The sequence below is a fragment of the Nycticebus coucang genome, chromosome 3 (genome assembly GCF_027406575.1).
Source record: "Nycticebus coucang isolate mNycCou1 chromosome 3, mNycCou1.pri, whole genome shotgun sequence".
Classification (NCBI taxonomy): Eukaryota; Metazoa; Chordata; class Mammalia; order Primates; family Lorisidae; genus Nycticebus; species Nycticebus coucang.
In genome coordinates this window covers 118,836,288-118,842,222 of record NC_069782.1, presented here as the reverse complement: position 1 = coordinate 118,842,222, position 5,935 = coordinate 118,836,288, and the positions used below count along the sequence as shown (strand labels likewise).

At 41.0% G+C, this 5,935-nt stretch overlaps 1 pseudogene; it reads left to right on the top strand.

The window, feature by feature from the left end:
- Positions 1-373: 373 nt before the first annotated feature.
- On the top strand, positions 374-4,280 carry LOC128581101 (kynurenine/alpha-aminoadipate aminotransferase, mitochondrial-like; annotated as a pseudogene).
- The last annotated feature ends 1,655 nt before the right edge of the window (positions 4,281-5,935 follow it).

Below are 5,935 nucleotides of genomic sequence, written 5' to 3'. Positions count from 1 at the left end.
ATTGTAAAACCTATACCAAAATAAGGCTACCAGATATAAGAAATGGAAATTATACTTTTAGTTCTTATTCTAATTTTTTAATTTTGAAACAAATGTTGAAGAATTTTTAGAGAACATCGGTAAGTAAGGTGCCAAATTCTTAGCCTGTATTGAACTGTCAACAGGTTCTGACCTGGAACTCGATGGAGAGAGGTAGGGCTTGAACGAGCGATGAACTTTAAAATGTCCTTCCCAACCTTTATAATCAATTCCGTGATTCTCAGAATTGGGCCTTGAGCCTGCCCTTTACAAAGCTAACACCTGGGAATAAACAGTGTTTTCAAGAACTAGCGCACAACAGGGCCTAGCGCCGGCGCCGGAGGCCAACACGGACATGGCACTGGGGTTGCTCTGCGCCACAAGGTCCGGGATCAAGCCGAGTTTGCTCAGGCAGCGGTCCGGGTCTACTGCCAGAGCCCCCCGGCGGTGCTGCACCCGCAGCCCAGTAAGCTGAGGGCGATGACCCGGGACGGCTAGCTAGCGGCCAAGCCCCCAGGGGCGGGGTCGGACGGGGAGGGCAGGGAAGGGGCGGGGCGGGGCTGGACGGGGAGGGCAGGGAAGGGGCGGGGCGGGAAAGGTAGGGAAGGGGCAGGGAGGGCAGGGCAGGGAAGGGGCAGGGAGGGCAGGGCAGGGGCGGGGCGGGCGCTGAGGCTGCGGACCCGCCGGCCATAGGCTGAAGGATCTGCGCTCCGGGCCGCCGCAGACTTGAACTACCCGCGGTTCCTCACGGCGACCAGCGCGGTCAGGACGTATTTTCCCTCCGGGCCATGGCTGATAAATTGGTTAAGCCACCAAAATCAATCATTTCTTTGGCTGCTGGGTCACCAAATCCAAGAATGTTCCCCTTTAAGACTGCCATTATCACTATGGAAGATGGAACGACCATCCAGCTTGGAGAAGAGATTATAAAGATAGAACTTCAGTATTCTCAGATTGCTGGTCAAGGACAGATGGACATACGTGTCACGATTGGCTGCTAAGATGGTCTTTGTAAGGTCTTTGAAATGATCCTTAACCCCGGAGATAATATTCTCCTAAATGAACCTACTTATGAAGGAACACTTCAAGCTCTGAAACCATTGGGCTGCAACATCACCAGTGTTGCCAGTGACGAGCATGGGATGGTCCCAGACTCCCTCAGAGAAATGCTTTCCAAGTGGAAACCAGAAGATTCAAAGAACCTCAAGAAAAACACCCCCAAATTTCTCTATACTATCCGAAATGGCAACAATCCTACTGGAAACTCATTAACAAGTGACCGTAAAAAGGAAATGTATAAGCTTGCAAGAAAATATGATTTCCTCATAATAGAAGATGATCCTTACTATGTTCTCCAATTTAACAAGTCCTGGGCACCAACGTTTCTGTCCGTGGATGTCGATGGGTGTGTCATCAGAGCTGACTCTTTCTCCTTTTTTTTTTTTTTTTTTATTGTTGGGGATTCATTGAGGGTACAATAAGCCAGTTACACTGATTGCAAGTGTTAGTTAAAGTCCCTCTTGCAATCATGTCTTGCCCCCATAAAGTGTGACACACACTAAGGCCCCACCCTCCTCCCTCCATCCCTCTTTCTGCTTCCCCCCCCATAACCTTAATTGTCATTAATTGTCCTCATATCAAGATTGAGTACATAGGATTCATGCTTCTCCATTTTTGTGATGCTTTACTAAGAATAATGTCTTCCACGTCCATCCAGGTTAATACGAAAGATGTAAAGTCTCCATTTTTTTAAATGGCTGAATAGTATTCCATGGTATACATATACCACAGCTTGTTAATCCATTCCTGGGTTGGTGGGCATTTAGGCTGTTTCCACATTTTGGCAACGGTAAATTGAGCTGCAATAAACAGTCTAGTACAAGTGTCCTTATGATAAAAGGATTTTTTTCCTTCTGGGTAGATGCCCAGTAATGGGATTGCAGGATCGAATGGGAGGTCTAGGTTGAGTGCTTTGAGGTTTCTCCAGACTTCCTTCCAGAAAGGTTGTACTAGTTTGCAGTCCCACCAGCAGTGTAAAAGTGTTCCCTTCTCTCCACATCCACGCCAGCATCTGCAGTTTTGAGATTTTGTGATGTGGGCCATTCTCACTGGGGTTAGATGATATCTCAGGGTTGTTTTGATTTGCATTTCTCTAATATATAGAGATGATGAACATTTTTTCATGTGTTTGTTAGCCATTCGTCTGTCGTCTTTAGAGAAAGTTCTATTCATGTCTCTTGCCCATTGATATAAGGGATTGTTGGCTTTTTTCATGTGGATTAATTTGAGTTCTCTATAGATCCTGGTTATCAAGCTTTTGTCTGATTGAAAATATGCAAATATTCTTTCCCATTGTGTAGGTTGTCTCTTTGCTTTGGTTATTGTGTCCTTAGCTGTACAGAAGCTTTTCAGTTTAATGAAGTCCCATTTGTTTATTTTTGTTGTTGTTGCAATTGCCATGGCAGTCTTCTTCATGAAGTCTTCCCCCAGGCCAATATCTTCCAGTGTTTTTCCTATGCTTTCTTGGAGGATTTTTATTGTTTCATGCCTTAAATTTAAGTCCTTTATCCATCTTGAATCAATTTTTGGGAGTGGGGAAAGGTGTGGGTCCAGTTTCAGTCTTTTACATGTAGACATCCAGTTCTCCCAACACCATTTATTGAATAGGGAGTCTTTCCCCCAAGGTAAGTTCTTGTTTGGTTTATCAAAGATTAGGTGGTTGTAAGATGTTGGTTTCATTTCTTGGTGTTCAATTTGATTCCAAGTGTCTATGTCTCTGTTTTTGTGCCAGTACCATGCTGTCTTGACCATATGGCTTTGTAGTACAGACTAAAATCTGGTATGCTGATGCCCCAGCTTTATTTTTGTTACTAAGAACTGCCTTAGCTATACGGGGTTTTTTCCAGTTCCATACAAAACGCAGAATCATTTTTTCCAAATCTTGAAAGTACGATGTAGGTACTATGATAGGAATGGCATTGAATAGGTAGATTGCTTTGGGAAGTATAGACATTTTAACAATGTTAATTCTTCCCATCCATGAGCATGGTATGTTCTTCCATTTGTTAATATCCTCTGCTATTTCCTTTCTGAGGATTTCATAGTTTTCTTTATAGAGGTCCTTCACCTCCTTCGTTAGGTATATTCCTAGGTATTTCATTTTCTTTGAAACTATGGTGAAGGGAGTTGTGTCCTTAATTAGCTTCTCATCTTGACTGTTATTGGTGTATACAAAGGCTACTGACTTGTGGACATTGATTTTATATCCTGAAACATTACTGTATTTTTTGATGACTTCTAGGAGTCTTGTGGTTGAGTCTTTGGGGTTCTCTAAGTATAAGATCATGTTGTCAGCAAAGAGGGAGAGTTTGACCTCCTCTGCTCCCATTTGGATTCCCTTTCTTTCCTTGTCTTGCCTAATTGTATTGGCTAGAACTTCCAGCACTATGTTGAATAGTAAAGGTGACAGAGGACAACCTTGTCTGGTTCCAGTTCTAAGAGGAAAAGCTTTCAGTTTTACTCCATTCAGTAAAATATTGGCTGTGGGTTTGTCATAGATAGCTTCAATCAGTTTTAGAAATGTGCCACCTATGCCTATACTCTTCAGTGTTCTAATTAGAAAAGGATGCTGGATTTTATCAAATGCTATTTCTGCATCTATTGAGAGGATCATATGATCTTTATTTTTGCCCCTGTTAATATGGTGGATAACGTTTATGGACTTGCGTATGTTAAACCAGCCTTGCATCCCTAGAGCTGACTCTTTTTCGAAAGTCCTCTCCTCTGGGTTAAGAGTCGGGTTTTTAACTGGTCCAAGACCCTTGATACAGAGAGTTGTTCTTTACACAGAAGTGTCATCATGACACTCCAGCACTTTTAACCGGCTTATAGTACCCCAGCTTCTACACCAGTGAGGACAAGAAGGCTTCCTGGCTCATGTGCACTGGGTTATTGATTTCTATAGGAGCCAGTGAGATGCAGTGTTGGCAGCTGCAGACAGGTGGCTCAGTGGTTTGGCAGAATGGCACATTCCTACTGCCGAGATGTTTTTGTGGATTAAAATTAAAGGCATTTCTGATGTAACAGAACTGATTGAAGATAAAGCCGTCAAGAAAGAGATATTACTGCTTCCTGGAAATGGTTTCTACAACAATAGCTCAGCTCCCAGCCCTTATGTGAGATTATCCTTCTCTTCAGCCTCTCCAGAACAGATGGATGTGGCTTTCAAGATATTAGCTCAACTTATAAAATAATCTTTATAAAAAAGAATCAAACAGATCATACTGTTCATGGATTTTTCCAATAAATTGTTTCCATGTTTTCACGGGAAGACATGATCATTGGTGTTAGACTTATAGATGAGATTTTCTCATACATATCTGTAGTAGTTCAATGAGACGACCGTCAAAGTGCTTTTAAATCATCAGATTGCCAAAATATGAGTTATTATGAATTTTGATTAATTTTCAATCTGCAAAATTTATTTTTATCTTGGATCTTACTGTAAGCAACTCTTGTAAAGCAACTCTATAGTTCCTTTATAATTTCCCATAAATTTTCTTTGAAAATAAAAAAAAAAGAAATAGTTCACAACAGTAATACAGGTCTGATGGATTAAGCCTTTCATGTGCTTGGCATTCCACGTACCTAATCTCCTTTAATCCACCCAGACAAAAAATGAAGTGGGCATTCTTATCCTCATTTTACAAGAGAAAAGACCAAACTGTGCACGCATAGGCTTAAAATTTCACATCAACTGGTCTGAGGTCCTAGTACAAATGCCTTCTTCCTGTTGTTATTGGGTTAATGTTAACGTTCCTCCACTTGGTCATCTTTCCTCCATCATATTTTTAACACACTCCTACACAAACATTGATGATAGACATGTACATACTGGAGTAACTACAAAACAAACAAATAATGACAACAAGACAAATCTCATGCTTAATTTGTGTGATTAAAATAACGTGTATTCCATCTTGTCCAGGAAGAACAAAAGTCTATTGTGAAGACCCACATCAAAGTTATTTGTGAAAAATAGAATGATTGGTTATTGAGTACTCTATCAATTTTCTGTTATGACTTGAAATAGATTATTTTCTATTTTATTCAGTAACCTGTATTTCTTAGCTCTGATATAACTTTTGAAATTTTTCCTTTTTTGCAGTTTTTTTGGGTGGGGCTGGGTTCGAACCTGCCACCTCCAGCATATGGGGCCAGTGCCCTACTCCATTGAGCCACAGGTGCCACCCTGAAAATTTGTAGCTCTAAGCTCTGATGTTACTTTTGAAAATTTGTATCTCTAATGAAACCAGTTCATTTTGATGTGATTTCTTTTTGTCTTTCAATTATTAAATATTGAGAGAGAAGTATGTAGAAGTTAGGATTATTTGGATTGTAGTTAGGTTTTTCTTCTCAGATTGAAAGTGTTTAAGGGTGATGCAATTTTTGGTTTCAGCAAGTAAATCTCCTTTTGACTCAGTGCCTGTAGCTCAGCGGTTAGGGCATCAGTTACGTACACTGGAGCTGGCAGGTTCAAATCCAGCCTGGGCCTGGCAAACAACAATGACAACTACAACCAAAAAAATAGCCGGGTGTTGTGGCAGGCGCCTGTAGTCCCAGCTATTTGGGAGGCTGACATAAGAAAATCGCTTAAGCCCAAGAGTTAGAGTGTGCTGTGAGCTGTGACACTACTGCACTCTACAGAGGGTGATATAGTGAGACTCTGTCTCAAAAAAAAAAAAAGAATGAATGAATTTTTTTAAGCAACCTGTCAGTTTGGCCTAATTACAACTTATATAGATCTTGTCCCCTAAGACCATATCCATCCTTACAGACAGTTTAAAAAGGAGTTATTTTATTTCTATTCAATTTTTTTTTTGTCCCTGGAAATGGTATAAGTCAAAGATAGTTTTAC